Source organism: Magnolia sinica, chromosome 2 (assembly GCF_029962835.1).
Source record: "Magnolia sinica isolate HGM2019 chromosome 2, MsV1, whole genome shotgun sequence".
Classification (NCBI taxonomy): Eukaryota; Viridiplantae; Streptophyta; class Magnoliopsida; order Magnoliales; family Magnoliaceae; genus Magnolia; species Magnolia sinica.
The window spans coordinates 97603309-97624370 of record NC_080574.1 but is presented as its reverse complement, the minus strand read 5'-3'; the positions used below and the strand labels follow the sequence as shown (position 1 = coordinate 97624370).

The window sequence follows — 21062 nt, the reverse complement described above, 5'->3', positions numbered from 1 at the left end:
TTTAAGATTAGGTTTTTATATTTTTTAATTTTAGGATTAGGTTTTTCTGTTTGATTTTAAAAACTAACCTAACTTTCCTATTTTGTAGGATCCTGATATAGACTTTCTAAATTGGTAATCTCTTTCTAAATTTTTATTTTTTGTTTCTAATATAAATTAGGGTTTGTTTTCTATTTTTATAAACTTTCTAATTCTAGGATTCATTTTGTTTTTAGAAACTAACTTACTTTCTAATTTTAGATTTAGAAACTTGTTATTTTTTATTTTTTTTAACTAACTAATTTTATTTTGTTTTGCAGGATTTTAATTAGGAACTTCTAACTTCGTAACTTCTTTCTAATTCCCTTTCTCTTTCTATTTTTATATTTCTATTTCCTTTCTCTCTTTTATGTTTAGGTTAAAATCTGAATTTGAGGGCTAAAAGTGTTTCATGCCCAAGTGGGTCCGTGATAACACTCGACGTCTTTTGAGTGAAGGAGGATTGGTTGAGGGGTTATCTATCCATTGCAGGATTAGACACCACTTGAGATTCTCAGAGTTCATTAAAGTGATGTCTGCAAATCAACCGGTAAATCAACAACTTTAACCTAGGGCTGAGGAAGTCCAGGATGAAAATGAGGTGCATCAAACACCCCCGCCTCGTACTTTATGAGATTATTTACAACCGGCAGGGGTGAGTACACCCTCATGCATGGTTTTCCAGAAAATACATGACACATGAATATCAACCCAGGGGTAATCCAACTCCTTCCAAAATTCCATGGGCTTTAATCTGCAAAATTCGTATCTACACCTGAAAGAGTTTGATGAGATTATAGCCACTCTATACTTTCCAAACGTGTCCGATACACGGTCAGGCTGAAACTCTTTCCTTTTTCTTTGAAAGAGAAGGCTAAGACGTGGTTGCATTCACTATGTCCTCGATCTATTGGTAGATGGAATAACATGACAATGGAGTTTATAAAGAAAAATTTCCCATATTATATGATGAACACCCTTAGAAAGTCGATCTTGAACTTCGCCCAAAAGGAAGATGAAAAATTCTTCCAATGTTGGGAGCAGTTCAAGGATCTTGTTAGTTCATGCCCACAACACAGTTTTGAAATGTAGCGCATCACAAACTTTTTCTATGATGGACTGACATTTCCAATGTGCCAATTAGTCAAGACAATGTGTAATGGGGAATTTATGAATAAAAGTGTCGATGATGCATGGGACTACTTTGGTAAGCTTGCTGAAAGCACATAATCATGGGACGTTTCCCAAAATCAAATACCATGTCTAGGCCAACTCAATCCAAAGGAGGGGAAGAATGTATCTCCTGAAAGAGGACGATGATATCAATGCTAAAGTGGCTAATCTCACCAGAAAACTCGAGGCCATGGAATTAAAGAATGATAAGGCTAAGGAAACTGTTGGTGGTATTTGTGCTTGCAACATTCACACAATTGAAAATTATCCAATAATACATGCCTTTCAAGAGGTGCTGAATGAGCAATCCAATGTCGTGAATAATTACCAAAGACCTTTCAATGAACCTACCTCCAGTACATACAATCCCAGTTGGAAAAATCATCCAAACTTCAGTTGGAGGAATGGACAAATTGCTACCCCTCAAGGTTTCTTCAACCAAATTCCAAATCAAGAGAAACCTCAAGAGGATCCAGTTCTAAAACATCTTCAAAAGCAATAGCATTTCAATTAGGGGATGCTACAAGCCTTTCAAGACCTTACAAAAGCCATACAAGGGCTTGACACAAGGAATACGAGTGAGAATAAGGGGAGCCTTCCAGCTCAACCTCTTACCAATCCAAAACCACAATATGAAGTTAGCGACCCGAGCTCTTCAAACCAAATGGAGCAAGCTAAATATATCACCACTCTTAAGAGTGGGAAGACCATTGACAAGACCATTCCGATTAGGGCTGAAAAGCTTAAGGACCCGGAAGAGGATAACAATGACAGACCTAACATTGCTCCAAAAGAATTAGAACTGGAACTTCAAGGTAAGCCAATTGCCCCATTCCCCCAACGGTTGGTTGCACCAAAACCTCTCTCTAACTCTCAAGACATTCTAGAGGTGTTGAAATAAGTGAAGGTCAATATTCCTCTACTGGATGCAGTTAAACACATACCTTCATATGCCAAATTTCTGAAAGACTTGTGTACAACTAAAACACGGCAAAATATTCAAAAGAAAATCTTTTTAATTGAGAAAGTGAGTGCCATCCTAAAGTAAGATGTGCCATAGAAATTCAAAGATCCCGGTAGCCCAACCATACCTTGTATAATCGGGAACTACCGAATTAAGCACGTACTTTTTGACTTAGGAGCAAGCATAAATTTGATTCCTTACTCGGTCTACAAACAATTAAGTTTGGGTGAATTAAAACCCAACCTAACCACATTACAACTTGTTGATTGCTCAGTTTGTGTACCGAGAGGGATAATAGAGGATGTGTTGGTCTAGGTTGACAAATTCTACTACCTGGTTTATTTTATCATCCTGGATACGGAACCCATCAGTAACATGAGCACTCAAATTCTCGTCATTCTTGGTCGCTCATTCCTTGCCACTTCAAACGTAATCACTAATTACAAGAATTGAGTCATGAGTATGTCTTTCAGGAATATGACATCGGAGTTGAATATCTTTTTCAATACAAGCAAATGGTTAGAGGATGATGACGATTTCCATGACATTAACATGGTTGACTCTTTCGTGGAAGATAGAACACTTTTGACCTTATCCTCTGACCCTCTAGAGAAGTTCTTAGCCCACTCTCATGATTTAGATGATGATATAATTAGGGAGACAGGTGTCATGCTTGATACCGTGCTGGTACTTGAAGTTAACTGGTGGAGGCCACAATTTGAAGAATCGCCCTAAACCGATATAGTGCCTCTATCGTCTAGCCTCAAGGCGCCGAAGCTTGACCTAAAATCATTACCCTCATATTTGAAATATGTCTATTTAGGACAATATGAGACATACCTGGTGGTGATTTCATCCCACCTTGAGCAAGAACAAGAGAATATGCTCATATCTACTCTCATTGAGCATAAAGGAGCCCTTGGATGGGCGATTGCGAACCTCGAAGGAATTGACCCTTTGGTTTGTACTCACCACATTTATCTTGAGGATAATGCGAAGACCTCTCGACAACCACAACGTAGACTAAATCTAAACATGATGGAAGTGGTTAAGGCTGAGGTTCTTAGGCTATTGGATGTGGGTATCATATACCCTATATCCGATAGTCAATGGGTGAGTCCAATTCAGGTAGTTCCTAAGAAGGTCGGAATCACCATCGTAGCCAATGTCAACAATGAACTCATGCTAACTAGAGTTACTGCTAGTTGAAGAATGTGCATTGAGTACAAGTAGTTGAATATCGTCACGAGGAAGGACCACTTCCCTTTGCCCTTCATTGATCAAATCTTGGAAAGGCTAGTTGGTTGCTCGTACTATTGTTTTTGCTTGACGGGTATTCGGGTTACAACCAGATAGAGATAGCTCATGAAGATCAAGAAAAGACCACATTCACATGTCCTTTTGGTACCTTTTCTTACCGAAGGATGCCATTCGGACTATGTAATGCCCCCGCCACTTTTCAGCGATACATAATGAGTATTTTTTCTGACATGGTGGGGCAATATTTAGAGGTCTTCATGGACAACTTCTCTATCTTTAGTCCATCTTTCAGCGATTGCTTAGAGAATCTTAAATGTGTGCTGAAAAGATGTAAAGAAAAGAATTTGGTACTCAATTGGGAGAAGTGTCATTTCATGGTTCGTAAGGAAATTGTTCTTGGACACATCATCTTGTCCAAGGGAATCGAGGTAGATAAAGAGAAAATTAATCTTATCTCTACCCTACCTCCACCCAAGAACATATGAGACGTTCAATCTTTCTTAGGACATGCTAATTTTTACAGGAGATTCATAAAGGACTTTAGTCATCTCTCTCGTCTTTTATGTAATCTACTTCAAAAGGATGCACCATACGAGTGGACCGAGCAATGCCAAGAAGCTTTTACTAAGCTTAAGGGCATGTTAACCACTGCACCTATCATGCAACCACCCAATTGGAGCCTTCCTTTTGAACTTATATGCGACATGTCTGACTATGCTCTTGGGGCAGTTTTAGGTTAGAGAAAAGAAAAGAAGCCCTACGTTATTCATTACACAAGTAGAACTCTAAATCCTGCCCAAGTGAACAACTCAATGATGGAAAAGGAACTCTTAGCAGTACTGTTCACTTTGGATAAATTTAGGTCCTACTTGATCAGATCCAAGATCTTCATTTACACAAATCATGCGGCACTCAAGTATCTTCTTTTTCAAAATGATGCTAAGCCCTGCCTAATTAGATGGATCCTCCTACTCCAAGAATTTAATTTGGAAATAAAAGATAAAAAGGAGTAGAGAACGTAGTGGTTGACCATCTTTCTCATCCTGATGCCCCTAATTCCCTTAAAATGACACATATCAATGACATGTTCCCTGATGAACAACTATTCAAAGTCTCCTATTTACCTTGGTTTGCTGATATTGCTAATTATCTTGCCACAAGTTTCATGCCAACACATTGGACTGCGCTAGATAAGAAGAAAATTTTCACTAAGGTGCGCAAATTCTTCTGGGATGATCCTTATTTGTTTAAACATTGCCTAGACCAAATCTTAAGGAGACATGTGCTAGCCAGTGAACAACAAAGTGTCATCTCCTTTTGTCACTCACAGGCTTTTGGTGGTCATTTTTCTAGCAAAAAGACTGTAAGTGCTATAGTTTCTATCCCTATGTGTTGTCAAATTTGTAGTGCCAAAATCACTATTATACTCTGTTATATATAACTTGCATAAGTGAAGCTCTCTCAAGGATCAACATACAGAACAAGCTAAGCTCACATCAAGCAAAGCTCTCAAGTACAAAACTCAAGATCTTGAATGCAAGAGCTGCTCACAAAACAAGACTCAAGCCGAAAAGAAAGTACAAGGCAAGACTCAAGTTGAGACTCAAGCTGAACTCAAGACTCAAGTTGAAAGTCAAGCTGAAATCAAGACTCAAGCTGAAACTCAAGCCACTTTCAAGATTGAGCTACTTCAAGGTCTAATCTTCATCAAGACTTCAAGGCTCATTCTTCATGGTCTCTTGTTTCAATGTCCATACTTCATGATTGAGGTTTGTTTGACCATAGGATGACCTTAGAAGTAGGTCATTTCGGATACATAAACCGAATGTTATTTTACATGTGATTGGTCTGTTCTTCGACTAGTCCTAGGGCTTCTTCGACTAGTCCTAGACTTGCTTCGACCGCAGCCTAAGAAAATCCTCGACTAATCGTAAGTTTGTTACATATTACGGATAAAATCTTTTAGCCTTCGACTAGTCCAGAATGCATTCGACCGATCGTAGGCAGTGTCGGCGATCTTCGACCTCGTAGAATCTATGACTCGAAGTCCGGCGAACTTTGCGGGACCTACGACGCCGAAGGAAACCTACGACGATGCGTAGGTGACCTACGACGATCGTAGGAGATCTACGACGATCGTAGAATGGTCAAAGCAAATCCCACCGGATTTTTCAAATATCTGTTAGAGCTTCGACTAGTCGTAGAGCACTCTAGACAAGTCGAAGACCTGATCTTCTCACCTATAAATAGAGCACGAATCTCAAAAGAAATCATCGATTTAATTATAGTATTCAAGTCAATCTTCGTCGAACTTCGAGAGATAATTTTGTGCTCCATTTAAGCTAAGTGTGCTTATTTAATATCTTCTTTCCTTAGCTTTATTTTAATTGATTTTGTTTCGGTTATTCCAATCTGATTTGAAAAGAGGAATTGTTATTCCCTTTCTTTGGAATCAAAATCAATTAAGGCAAGCCCTATTTGGTTTAATTTAAAATCTATTAGAACTAGAACCATTGTAATCAAGTCTTGGACATTGAACTTGGACATTCAATCATCTACTTTGATTTGGTTCTACCGGTGCTACAACGAAGAAGATATTCGGGTATTTTATATATTGTAAATTCCTTTCTATTATTTTGGTTTCTTTCAAGATTTGCGGAAAAATCTTGTTATATTGGTTATCCGAGGAAAGCCAGGAAAACTCGAAGTGGGGTTTTTAATTGTGTAAGCCCACATACAAAGACACAATTGTAAGGGTTTTGGGTGAACATGGGAAAACCTATCTTTAGTGAATGCTAATATCCCTGTGTGAGGATATTAGGAGTGGAGTAGCTTTTTGTGTGGCTGTTGTTTAACAGTTGGTGAACACACAGGCGAACCACTATAAATCCTTTGTGTTGTGGTTGTTTATTTTATTCTTTTAAATCTTTTTATACTTTTTGTGTGATGTATGTATGGTTGTGAATGTTGTAATTATTTCAATCTTTGTTAGAATGTTGTAATAGCTTAGAATATACTTTCTGCTATTCCTTTATAAGCTTGTTTTCTAATTCATTTTGAAAGTTGTTCCAGAAGGTTGCCTGCCATTTTTATGGTGTATGGCTGTCCCTAGAACAATACATCTTTAATTACAAGTTATTTCAATTCAGTTCATATTTGTTTTTGTATTCCTCTTCGATTTGAGACTTGATACAAAGACCTTTCTAGAAATAAGGTTGTCCTACCATAAACTCTGTTTTTGGTGTAAGGTTGTCCTTAGAATAACGTTTGTATCAACCTCTCAAGATCTGAATTTTGAGGTTGTTTTTCTTTCTTGCATTATTATTTAATTTGGCTATCATTTTCTTTATTATTCCGCTGTTATAAGTTTTTATTTGGCATTGTCCTATTCACCCCCTCTAGGACATATAGCTTGGCCTTTTCAAGTGGTATCGAGCCTAATAGCTCCTTTTTAATTCTTGGATTTAATTCTGAGCTAACGATTTAAGCTATTAAGATGTCAAATTTTGATAGCCTTTCATCACTAGGCCTCCACCCTTTGATGGCTCCAACTATGCTTATTGGAAAGCCGGAATGTGGATCTTCCTCAAATCAATGGATGAAAATGTGTGGCAAGCCACGGTGAATGAATGGAATCCTCCTATCATGGAAGTTCTTGGGGTTGATGGTTCAAAGTCTATGAAAACCACACCATATTACCAATGGACCACCCTTCAGAAAAGTGAGAGTAGTGCAAATGCTAAAGCACTAAATGCAATGACTTGCGCACTATCACCGGATGAGTTCAAAAGAATCATCTCTTGTGATACCGCAAAGCAAGCTTGGGATATATTAGAAATGACACACGAGGGTACTACAATTGTCAAAAATCTAAAGTCCAACTCCTCACAACCAGATTTGAAGAAATTCATATGGAGGAAAATGAGATGTTTATGGACTTTTACACTAGATTGAATGACATTGTAAACTCAATGTGGGGTCTTGGCGATAAAATCCCGGAAAGTAAAGTATGTGCAAAAATATTACGCTCACTTCCTGAACGGTTCAATTCTAAAGTAACCGCAATCCAAGAACTTCGTGATACGGATAATATGAGGGTTGAAGAACTAGTTGGTTCTCTACAAACCTACGAGTTAAACTTTAAAGCTCCTAAAGGTAAATCTATCGCTCTAAAATCTTCTAAATGTAGTTCAGAAGAAAATTTCTGATTCAGAAGATGACATGGCTCTTTTAGCTAAAAATTTTACAAAATTTTCAAAAGCAAGAAAAGAGTTGATTTTCAAAAATCAAATGACAAAAAGAAGTTTAGACCCAAATCTCGAAAATTTTTGAAAGATAGTCAATGTTACAACTGTTTAGAATATGGGCACTTAGCAAATAGATGTCCTAAAAGGGACAAACCCAAGAAGAAGGGTATGTTGGCTACATGGGATGAATCATTCGATTTTGAAGGTTCTTCTAAATTAGAAGTTCTGAAACTGAGTCGGGCAATGAGGTCAAAGCTCTTATGACTCTAGCCAAATTCACATTTTCGGATAATGACTCTACAAGTGAAGAAAATCTGAATAGTGATTATGAAAATGAAGATGATCTTCAAAATGCTTACAATGCCCTATATAAGGAAAGTTGTAAAATTGTCAAACTTAAACTTCAAAAAGAAAAGTTTTCTAAACTCAAAAATTATTTTGAATCGCTTGTCTTAGAAAAATCACAAATTTCAGATAATTTTGAAAAATCAAAATACGATTTGGAATTTAAAAACTCTCAAATTGTTGATTTAAAATCTGAAATTGAGAAACTTAAAACTGAAGTTTCCTCTCTTATGAGTTTAAAGGACACATGGAAATATGCCCAAGGTGATCCAAAGTTAGAAAAATTGTTATCCGGATCAAGAAAATGTGGCGATCGATCCGGGTTGGGCTATGATAAAAATCAACCTCCTAAACAAAAGTATACTCCTCCTATGTTTGTTAAAGGAGAGTCCTCAAACTCAAAAGGGAAAAGTACTTATCAAGATTTTTCTAAAAATTCAAAAACTTTTCAAAAACCTAGAAACAACCATGTCAACTTTAATCAGAATCGAAATCCACTAGCTGAAAAGATAGTTGATTTACTCAAGGAGCTATTAAAATCTAACTCTATAGGTCATTCCTACAAGTATACACAAAAGAAGACCAACTATGTTCCTAAACCCAAAACAGTTATGAAATGGGTTCCTAAAGTCACCTGCTTGGTTGCTCACACTGCTTTCAAAGCAACAAGTCATTCAAAGTGGTACCTAGACAGTGGATGCTCCAGGCATATGACAGGTGATAAAGCCTTATTCACCGATCTGAAAGATATGACTGATGGTTCAGTCACATTTGGTGATGGAAGCAACTGCAAGATTTTAGGCCAAGGTACGGTTCAACTTTTTAATCTTCCAGTGTTTAAAAATGTTTTATATGTTGAAGGCCTAAAGCACAACTTGCTTAGTATATCACAAATATGTGATAATAACCATAATGTTCGGTTTTCTAATCAAAGCTGTGAAATACTAAATAATAAGGGTTCTGTAATATTAACTGGACGTAGAACGTCTGAAAATTGCTATATTATTAGCGAATCCAGCTCATCTAATCAAACATGTTACATGGTCCATACAGACGAGACTGATTTATGGCACAAACGTCTTGGACATGTACATTATCGAAATCTATATCGATTGAGCAAACGAGAACTTGTAAGAGGTTTACCCAAACTTCAGAAATTAGATAAAATATGTGGTGAGTGCTAGATAGGCAAACAAACAAAGAACTCACACAAAAAGGTGAATTCAAATACCACATCAAGACCACTCGAACTTCTCCACATGGATCTGATAGGACCTACCAGAACAGAAAGTCGAGGTGGGAAAAAGTACATCTTGGTAATAGTTGATGACTTTACCAGATTCACTTGGGTAGTCTTCTTAAGGGATAAATCTGAAACCCTTGAAGAAGTAAGAAAAGTTCTCAAAAGGATTCAAACTGAAAAATCCTCTCAAATCAGTAAAATTCGTAGTGATCATGGATCTGAATTTGAGAATAGTAATTTTGAGAAGTTCTGTACCGACCAAGGAATATTACATGAATTCTCTGCTCCCAAAACTCCACAACAAAATGGAATTGTAGAAAGGAAGAATAGGGTGCTTCAAGAAATGGCTAATGTCATGTTGAATAGCATGAAGCTCTCTAAAAATCTTTGGGCTGAAGCAGTCAACACAGCTTGCTATATTATTAACCGAGTCTACACAAAAAAAAAAGATAATAATAAGACGGCTTACGAATTGTGGTTCAATAAAAAGCCTACTGTTAAATACTTTCGAGTTTTTGGCAGCAAGTGCTATATTTTACGTGATCGTGAAAATTTGGGAAAGTTCGATACGAAGAGTGATGAAGGTATTTTTCTAGGATACTCTTTAAACAGTCGAGCTTATAGGGTCCTGAACAAAAGGACTGGTGTGATTCAAGAATCCATTAATGTTGTCATTGATGATCATTTAAACACACCAACTTCTAATTCAGATAATGATGAAGTACTAATCATTGATAAACCTGATACTTCATCAAATCAAACTGATTCTGAGTTGAGGACTGTTAAAGATCATCCAACCACACAAATTCTTGGAAACCCTCTCACTGGTGTTCGCACCCGTAGACAACTTGAGGATATATGTAATTATGTATGTTTTACATCCCAAATTGAACCATCTAACGTAAAAGAAGCGCTTACTGATGAGAACTGGATTGTTGCGATGCAAGATGAACTCAACCAATTCATAAGAAATGATGTTTGGTATCTCGTACCAAGACCTAAAGATAAACACATCATTGGAACAAAATGGATTTTCAAAAATAAGTCTGATGAATGTGGAAATATAATTAGAAACAAGGCTAGACTGGTGGTACAAGGTTATACTCAAATTGAAGGGATTGATTTCGATGAAACCTTTGCACCAGTAGCACGTCTTGAATCTATCAGACTATTTATATCCATTGCATGTTTTAGAAAGATAAAGATCTATCAGATGGATGTAAAAAGTGCTTTTCTAAATGGCGATTTACATGAAGAAGTCTATGTTGAACAGCCAATGGGATTTGAAGATTCCAAAAATATTGATCATGTATATCGGCTTAAAAAGGCACTTTATGGATTAAAACAAGCACCTAGGGCATGGTATGAGAAACTAACGAAATTTCTTTTAACTCATAATTTTCAAATGAGATCTGTTGATAAAACTCTGTTTGTTAAAAAACAAAATGATCATATCTTAATGGTACAGATTTATGTTGATGATATCATTTATGGATCAACTTGTACTGACTTGACTACTGAGTTTGCAGATTTGATGAAATCACAGTTTGAAATGAGCATGGTTGGGGAATTGACTTATTTCCTTGGATTGCAAGTAAAGCAACAATCTGAAGGAATATTCATTTCTCAATCTAAGTATGCCTTGAATCTAATTAAGAAATTTGGATTTGAGAATGGCAAGAATTTCGATACTCCTATGAGTACTACCCTGAAACTATCAAAAGACTCTAATGGTAAAAATGTTGACTCAAAACTTTATCGGAGTATGATTGGTAGTTTGTTATATTTAACTGCTAGTAGACCTGATATTTCTCTAAGTGTTGGTATTTGCGCAAGATATCAATCTGATCCAAAAGAATCTCACTTGATTTTTTTCAAGCGAATACTAAGATATGTCGCAAGTACTGTAAATCTTTATCTCTAGTACCTCATGAAACCAATGTTCAATTAGTTGGGTACTCGGATGCTGGGCTGGTAATCTAGATGATAGAAAATCAACCAGTGGTGGTTGTTTTTTCATTGGAAATTGTCTAGTTTCCTGGTTTAGTAAGAAACAAAATTCTATATCACTTTCAACAGCTGAAGCTGAGTATATTGCAGCTGGTAATGCATGTACACAGCTTGTTTGGATGCAACGAATGCTAAGTGATTATGGAATTAAACAGGATTCTATGTTATTACATTGTGATAATTCTAGTGCGATAAATATTTCAAAAAATCCTATTCAGCATTCTCGTACTAAGCATATTGACATTAGATTTCATTATATAAGGGAATTAGTAGAAGAAAAGTTATATCTCTAGAATATATTTCTACTGAAGATTAACGAGATTACATTTTCAAAAAACATATTGATAAAATCATGTTCAAATAGATGAAATTTTATCTTGGCATGTGCATTTTAAATTGATTATTTATGCCTTCTTGTATATTATTGTATATATTTGCTAGATTAAATTTCAATTTTTGTGTAAATTGCAAGATATTGAATTTTGGGGTTTATACGACTCGTGAGTATACACGACGATCGTACTCGACGTCGTAGATACCCACGACGATCGTGGAGCACGAGTTTCACTTAAATGGTTTATGGTTCGTGTTATCCATACTATCTCAAATGGTATTCAGATTTGTTTGCCTTCCTTAATCTGTCATTTATTCTTCAGTTTTGCCTCCATCCTGGTCATAGTGACATTCCATTTGCATACTTTATGACCGTATTGGCTACTCATATGTTAGTCGATATGCTGTTGATGAAGCACCTATCCATCATCCGATCTTCAACAATACAAATATTAATAAGATGAAGTTGGATCTGCTTCCTGAACAAGGTGGTGGTGTTGATGGTGGTCCTGAAGAAGCCGGTGTTGATATTAATATGGATGATATTTTTGAGGAACTGGATTCTGACTCTGCTAATGATCCAGATTTTGGCCATCTGATGTTGATGCACGTCTGAGTGCATTAGAAGGTAGAGTTGAGAATATTAATGTTAAGTTGGAGAACATGTCTGTTGCTCATGATTTGCAATTCAAATACATGCGCAAATACCTAAGGCGCTTGAACAAAGGCATGCACCAACTTGATCCTTCTATTCTTACTCCATCTTCAAGTTCTAATTCTGACTAGTTTCTATGAGACTTTTGGTATGTAATAACTTTGTTACTTTGCTCTTGTTTGATTGATTTTGAGTTGTATTCTATTATTGATATTTGTTCTTAATTTAATATTTATGATTGATATCTGTGATGCTATCTTGAGTATATGATCTTGTTGAATGAAACTGGTTGAATGTTGAAAATTGAATGTTGAAAATTGAATATTGATTTGCAGGTACTAACCAGTTGTTATCCTTTTGTTTATTATGGTTATGTGTTTTGTCACTAATTTGACAAAGGGGAGATTGTAAGTGCTATAGTTTCTATCCCTATGTGTTGTCAAATTTGTAGTGCCAAAATCACTATTATACTCTGTTATATATAACTTGCATAAGTGAAGCTCTCTCAAGGATCAACATACATGAACAAGCTAAGCTCACATCAAGCAAAGCTCTCAAGTACAAAACTCAAGATCTTGAATGCAAGAGCTGCTCACAAAACAAGACTCAAGCCGAAAAGAAAGTACAAGGCAAGACTCAAGTTGAGACTCAAGCTGAACTCAAGACTCAAGTTGAAAGTCAAGTTGAAATCAAGACTCAAGCTGAAACTCAAGTCACTTTCAAGATTGAGCTACTTCATGGTTTAATCTACATTAAGACATCAAGGCTCATTCTTCATGGTCTCTTGTTTCAATGTCCATACTTCATGATTGAGGTTTGTTTGACCATAGGATGACCTTAGAAGTAGGTCATTTCGGATACATAAACCGAATGTTATTTTACATGTGATTGGTCTGTTCTTCGACTAGTCCTAGGGCTTCTTCGACTAGTCCTAGACTTGCTTCGACCAGTCTAAGAAAATCCTCGACCAGTCGTAAGTTTGTTACATATTCCGGATAAAATCTGTTAGCCTTCGACTAGTCCAGGAATCTGTTCGACCGATCGTAGGAACAGTGTCGACTGATCTCGACCGGTCATAGAATCTACGACTCGAAGTCCCGAACTTTTGCAGGACCTATGACCGATCGAAGAAAACCTACGACCGATCGTAGGTGACCTACGACGATCGTAGAACGGTCAAAGCAAATCCCGCCGGATTTTTCAAATATCTGTTAGAGCTTCGACTAGTCGTAGAGCACTCTAGACCAGTCGAAGACCTGATCTTCTCACCTATAAATAGAGCACGAATCTCAGAAGAAATCATCGATTTAATTATAGTATTCAAGCCAATCTTCGTCGAACTTCTGAGAGATAATTTTGTGCTCCATTTAAGCTAAGTGTGCTTATTTAATATCTTCTTTCCTTAGCTTTATTTTAATTGATTTTGTTTCGGCTATTTCAATCTGATTTGAAAAGAGGAATTGTTATTCCCTTTCTTTGGAATCAAAATCAATTAAGGCAAGCCCTATTTGGTTTAATTTAAAATCTATTAGAACTAGAACCATTTTAATCAGAACTTGGACATTGAACTTGGACATTCAATCATCTACTTTGATTTGGTTCTACCGGTCTACATCAAAGAGAGATATTCAGGTATTTTATATATTGTAAATTCCTTTCTATTATTTTGGTTTGTTTCAAGATTTGCCGGAAAAATCTTGTTATATTGGTTATCCGAGGAAAGCCAGGAAAACTCGAAAGTGGGGTTTTTTAATTTTGTAAGCCCACATACAAAGACACAATTGTAAGGGTTTTGGGTGAACCTGGGAAAACCTATCTTTAGTGAACGCTAATATCCCCTGTGTGAGGATATTAGGAGTGGAGTAGCTTTTTGTGTGGCTATTGGATAACAGTTGGTGAACACACAGGCGAACCACTATAAATCCTTTGAGTTGTGGTTGATTGATTTATTCTTTTAATTTTTTTATTCTTTTTGTGGGATGTATGTATGGTGGTGAATGTTGTAATTATTTCAAGCTTTGTGAGAATGTTGTAATAGCTTAGAATTTACTTTCTGCTATTCCTTTATAAGCTTGTTTTTCAATTTCATTTTGAAAGTTGTTCCAGCAAGGTTGCCCTGCCATTTTTATGGTGTATGGCTATCCCTAGAACAATACATCTTTAATTACAAGTTATTTCAATTCAGTTCATATTTGTTTTTGTATTCCTCTTCGATTTGAGACTTGATACAAAGACCTTTCTAGAAATAAGGTTGTCCTACCATAAACTCTGTTTTTGGTGTAAGGTTGTCCTTAGAATAACGTTTGTATCAACCTCTCAAGATCTGAATTTTGAGGTTGTTTTTCTTTCCTGCATTATTATTTAATTTGGCTATCATTTTCTTTATTATTCCGCTGTTATAAGTTTTTATTTGGCATTGTCCTATTCACCCCCCCTCTAGGACATATAGCTTGGCCTTTTCAAAGACCACGGCCAAGATTCTGCAGTGTGGTTTTTACTGGCCCACTATGTTTAGGGATACTCATGAGTTTTGCAAAGCTTGTGAGCGTTGTCAAAAATTAGGGGCATTGTCACATCAAAATATGATGCCCTTGAATCCCATTCTGATCATTGAAGCATTTGATTGCTGGGGCATCAATTTCATGAGATCATTCCCTCAATCCTTTAGAAATCTATATATTTTGCCAGCAGTAGACTATGTCACTAAATGGGTTAAAGCGATTCCATGCCGAAATAATGACCGTCAAATGGTCATTAAATTCATAAAAGAGAACATCCTTTCCCGGTTCGAAACGCGTCGAGCCATCATTAGTGACAGGGGCTCACACTTTTGTAATAGGCCATTTACGAATTTAATAAAAAAATATGGTATCTCCCATAAAGTGAGCACTCCATACCACCCACAAACAAGTGGGCAAACTAAGATTTCCAATAGAAAAATTAAACACATCTTGGAAAAGACAGTTAACCCTAACCATAAGGATTGGTCACTCCGATTGACCGATGCTTTATGGTCTTACCGTACCACATCTAAAACCCTATTGGAATGTCTCCCTTTAGACTTGTATATGGGAAGCCTTGCCACTTGCTTGTGAAATTGGAACATAGAGCTTATTAGGTGATCAAAAATTTAAATTTCAATCTGGACAACGCTAGCTCGCTACGCAAACTTCAGTTGAATGAACTCGAAGAAATTCAGAATGATGCATACGAGAGCTCGAGAAGTTACAAGGACAGGATGAAGGTGTTTCATGACCAACACATTCTTTGGAAATCATTCACACTAGGTCAGAAGGTCCTCTTGTATAATTCTCGGTTACATCTCTTTCCGGGCAAACTCCGATCTCGTTGGATCGGCCCTTTCATTGTTACTAATGTTTATCCTCATGGGGCTGTCGAGATTCAGAATCCAACCAATGGCAGTGAGTTTAAAGTAAATGGACATCGATTAAAGCCATTTGTTGAGAAATTTGATTGAGAAGACATGTCCACACCTCTGAATGATCCTGTTTATCAGGATTGATCTCCTAGTCTGACGGAGGTATAGTTAGGTTTATTACTTTCATGTTATGTTTAGGATAGTCAGCTTTATGTTGTTTAGGATAGTTTGCTTTCTGTTTGTTTTAGGATAGTTTGTTTTTGGTTGTTAAACTCTTGTGCTCACCACTTCACACTGAGATTCTTTGCAAAAAGCCGCAAAATTTCTTCATCAGGTACTATCTTCTTTCCATTACTCTCCTTTCAATTACATTGCCTCTTTTACAAATCATGAATATTTCTTTTACATTAAGGACAATGTACATTTTAGGTTGGGGATGGGAGATTAGGTTACTTAATCAGTGTTTTCTCAGTTTTGAGCAAAATTTACAAATTTTGAAAAATTTTCAAAGCTCATTTGTTTGGAAAGCGATAAGTTATGTATTTAAGACTATTTTGAGTATGACAATAAGATAGAAGTCGAGTTTTGAATTGTTGGAGTTGGAGCAACTAAGTAATCTATCACTTATGGTTCTTAAATTCACTCGGTTAAGAGGATGTTCGAGTATTATTTTATTCAAATTATTCTCTGTGAATAGTATTATATTTTTTAATTGTTAGTATGGTGATCATTGATAGATATTGAGAACTGAGTCTGGAGAATTTTATCCACCTTAAAAGAAGAAAAGAACTAGTTAAAAAACAAGAGATCGACAAAAAGTTCATAAAGAATAAAGAATGACAACATCTTTGAGGGGAATGAAAAATGTCTTTGAAAATGATGTAATGTCTTTAAAAAAAGGATGAAAAGACTAAATGAATACAAATGACTATCGATGTAAAATCAAAAACTGGAAAAAGAAGGAAAAGGGGATAAGTTCAAATCAGTACTTGGGTTTTCTACCAATCTTGAAGTAATGAGCATGGCTAACATTATGAACATATAGTACATTCGATGAGCATATTGAAAAACTTGATATGCGAACTCTGCTCTGACCTAATGGATAAAGGATTTATTTGATCAGTTGCTTATGTGGTTCGGCTCCAGGTTTTCAAAAACTCACTTTCTCATCTTGGGACTACTCATGCATACTTAATACATAAAAGATTGTTTTTTGAAAAAGGTCGAACAATGCTCATTAAACTTATTTTTTGCATACTTTGCTCGAGACTAGTAAAATGCTAGTTGGGGATTATGTTGAGGGTCAAATATTGTATATTGGACTCCATTTATTACTTGGTTTTATGAACATGATAACGCTTAATGTTCTATTTTAATCATGTTTGTGTTGCAAAGTGAATTCAAGAGATTGGATTGAAAAGGATGATAAAAGCATGGATTTAACGCTCAAAAAATCAATAAAGCTAATGTACAGATCAACTATTAATAATTTGGGCCCACTGAAGCCTTAGATATAACCCAATTTTAGGCCCAATCCCTCAAGGCAGAGGAAAAACAAATGATCGGTGTAGATTTCTTGCAGGCATCACAGGTGGACCCCACTTACAGTGTATGTACACCAGCAACCAAGCACCAGCCGTGGAGACCGGCCAAACGCCGTTTGACCCGACTCCTATTCAAATTATGAGAGGATTCTCTCTCCGTTTTGCGCTTGCATATAACAAACGGACAATATCCATTTGAAGGACGTTGTGGGCCCACCTGGACAATTCACGCATTCGATCCAGACCGTCCATTAAAATCCTACAGGCCGTCTGATCTAGGCTTAGGAGAGGAATTTGTGAAAGGACAATAAGATCGGTTTTCAACCGTTCAAACAGAAGATAGATAGTGCCAGGAAAGGTTTTGCAGGCCACCACAGATCCGATCCAAACCACACTCTTTGGGGCCGGGATTTCAAGGGAAACCCAATGAACAGAATGGATTTCCCTTCCTGCACTGATTATGGGCCACCAGTCATCACAAATCTACGATCGCTTGCAGGGGGTGAGAACGTGAATCATGGATGCCGCTCGGGCCACTGCAGATCGCTTGATGATCAAGGCACGGATCGGGGCTATGATTCGGACCATCTAGATGTTAAGAGTAGGGATGTCAATCGTCTCCATGCTGGCAGAATTGATTGGAAGGGACACGGTGGGCTGCATACACCGTCCGATCGTCCCTTGGGATTGTGAACACTTACAACACAAACTCTTTGAGGAAATGAAACATAAGGGGATTTAAGTGGAAGTAGAGGGTGACTTTTATACCCTTAGCCAGCTGATTGTAATCATGACGGACAACTATCTTTGAAGCTGAAGTGGCATGACACCGAGCCCTGCTGCATACGTGGTAACGAATCATTGGTCTAAGCCGGCACCCTCTGAGTCACACGCCGCCAAGACTTAATAGCATTCAATGCACAGACTACCCTTCACCTCTCAATGTCCACGTGGTAGCGCCCCGCTCACCCAAGCGATTGAATCCCTAACCATCGCCACATGTTTTATAGCCACAGGTTCGTACCCAAAAGGCTGCCGCCATAGTATGACGCCTCGATAGCGGAGACCCATGATTGCAGCTATTTGTTTCAATCTTGCTAACTCATCATCATGGAGGGAATAACTATTCATTTTCCCGGGCATTTACTCCCTGAGTCCGAGCTTGAATTCAGAGAGTAGGGGGCTTCTGTTATGGGAAAATCTAGGCCGACCTTAGAAGAGGGGGGCTCGGCTTGACAGATTGAATGGACATGCCTAGGTAGGAACACCACCGACCCCAATTGAGGAAAGCACAACTCGGCCAGTTAGCGGAATTGGTAAAACAGGTCTGATGATAAAGGCCGATAAGTCGAACCTTGGCTCGTCGGTAATAACTCGTCTATCCAGGTCCGGTCATAACAACCAAGGTTCGGCTTCTAAGTTCTTTTCTAGAGCTTTCACATTAGCCTGGAACCTGGAAGAAGCCATTACACATCCCATCCGTTGGTTCTGAGCCGATCCTTATCGACAAACGCCCGGGCTTGACTCGCTTATGAGCTCGAATGGTGGTGTTAGGCTATAGGGTTGGCTCGGATAGAGATGGAGCCTATGGTCATGCTTAAGGATCAACTCCAGTAACGCATGCATGAAGTAAGATCCGGCGTATGATCTCCAGGTAACTGCTAACATCAACGCATGCGTCGTTCACTCCTATTGGCAGAGATCGTGCCGAGAATGATGGGCACGTTTACTTCGATCAAAAGGTATAAATAGGAGACATATCCACAGAAACAGGTACGCAATATCTGATACCTTAAGCCTATGCTACACTAGTTAGACCTAGAGTCCTAGGCTGACTTTGGCATCAGAGGGTCCCCTGCTCTAGCCAAGGCCTCATTTGTCCTTCTCTTATGTTGGCTAACAGGGCTCGGTTCAAGTGTTTGGAGCTCAGTGAAGGGTGAATCGGATTTTAGCATTAACATTAATGACAATGTGCATTGCTATAAGGTCACACGTTTGAGCCTCACATCTCACTGGGATTATTATTATTAAAAGGGAAATCATTTGACAAGTGACTCAATCAGAGTCACACCAAATCGCCCAAGTTGACCAAGTTAGTGCAACTTGACAAGTCTAAATGACCCAAAAACTCAAGTCTGTCTCACCAGTGATTTTGTAAGTGACTCAATTCAAAACAATCCATCGTTGAGCTTTGTCTATGGCATCATCTAGATGAATCCCATCTCTAAAGGATGAAAACTTCATCAAAGTCACACCATGGCTAAGATTCTCTTGTGCCTCTTCCAATCAACTTAAGAGAATCCCCAAGTCGTTCATATCAAGCAGGCTCATACTACGATGTTATTGCCTCTTTAGATTCCTTTGTTCTACAAATTCTTTCCCATACTTCACCATCATGGTAGTCCCACTAGCAAAAACTTTGTCCATCACAATGATGCTTCCCTACAGTAACACGCTCTCTTTTTAGTTATTGTGCTCTTCATACTATCCTCACCACAGGTGCTTGATGCTAACGTTGTTTTTGGATGTCTTAAATCAATTCAAAAACAAGGCCTACCAATGCTATCGATAGAACATTCGATGCCATCAATCAACATTCGATGCTAATGAATAGTGCTCGATCCCATCAAGAATTTTTAGATTTTCTTCAGTTGGTTGCTAAACATATTTGTTGTTATTTCAATGACATCGAAGAGCCTTTGATGACATTGAAGCTTAAGTTCAATACCATCGAAGAGGGTTTGATGCAATCGAGAAAATTCAATTTTTCATATTTTGTCTCTGGATAGTTTTGGTGTTGTTTCGATACCATTGAAGTGGGTTCGATGTCATCGAAGTTTAAGTTCGATGACATCAAAGTCCCATCGAATGTGTCATCGAACGTATGCACATAATTGCAGATATGTAGGATTCGTTTCCGATTTCAATTGTGATTCTTCCAAAGACTATATATTTGAGTGTAATCAGGATTGGGAGTTATCTAAGGACTTTTAAATTCATTCTAAGGTTTCAAGGGTGTAGCTCAGGGATTGATTCGAGGTTGTTCGAATTAGGTAATCTCTCTTCTCTTATAATTTTCTACTTTTATAGCGTTCTTTTTGTCGCTTTTGCCTTAGTTTTTTCCTAAAAGGGTTTTTCCACATTAAATTCAGAGTGATTGTGTTATTCTTGCTTGGTGAGATTAGAGTACTTCACTTGATTGTATTATGTGTGCTTTCGTTGTCACTTTCGCAATCACCTAATAAGTGGTATTAGAGCTATCGTTGGGGCACAAGCTTGAATATGAAAGTGAGTTCTAATGGCTACCAATCTGAAGTTTGATGTTGAGAACAACTTCAAGAAAACAATTTTGAATTATGAAAAGTCAAGATGATTAGCCTATTGTTGAGTATCAAATACTGCATATTTTTCCCCATTTATATCTTGGTTTTAAGAACATGATAATGCTTAATGGTATATTTTATACATGTTTGTGTTGCAAGGTGAATGTGAGAGCTTGGATTGAAAAGAATGCTAAAAGTATGGATTTGATGCTCAAGAATCACCAAGGCAAAGGATGGATCGTAGGAGACCAAGAATGAAGAGTTTACATGCCAAAGATCCAAGGAAACTAAGTACAAAGGATGAAGAAATGACTTGAAAGACTTCAAAATCCGCAGTAGAAAATAGACAGTTTGGTCTGACCGAACCTATAAGGCCTGTATCTTAGTTTGTACCGTTCGGTAGACTTTCGTGATCCTTCCTATCGAATTTCGGCAACCCGTGATCTATAATCGGCATTTACACGTGACCCTGAGTCGCATCCCGTAGATCTGAGTCGGCTCGACTCGAAACTTGTACCATCGAGTCCGCACTGTCGTCGCGGTTCTAACGCCGCATCTTGCGCACCGA

At 37.5% G+C, this 21062-nt stretch overlaps 1 non-coding gene across 1 annotated transcript; it reads right to left on the bottom strand.

The window, feature by feature from the left end:
• Positions 1-993: 993 nt before the first annotated feature.
• Positions 994-1100, bottom strand: LOC131238232 (small nucleolar RNA R71). The gene has a single exon (XR_009167639.1). It is a non-coding gene; the product is annotated as a small nucleolar RNA R71 (small nucleolar RNA).
• Between the last annotated feature and the right edge of the window lie 19962 nt (positions 1101-21062).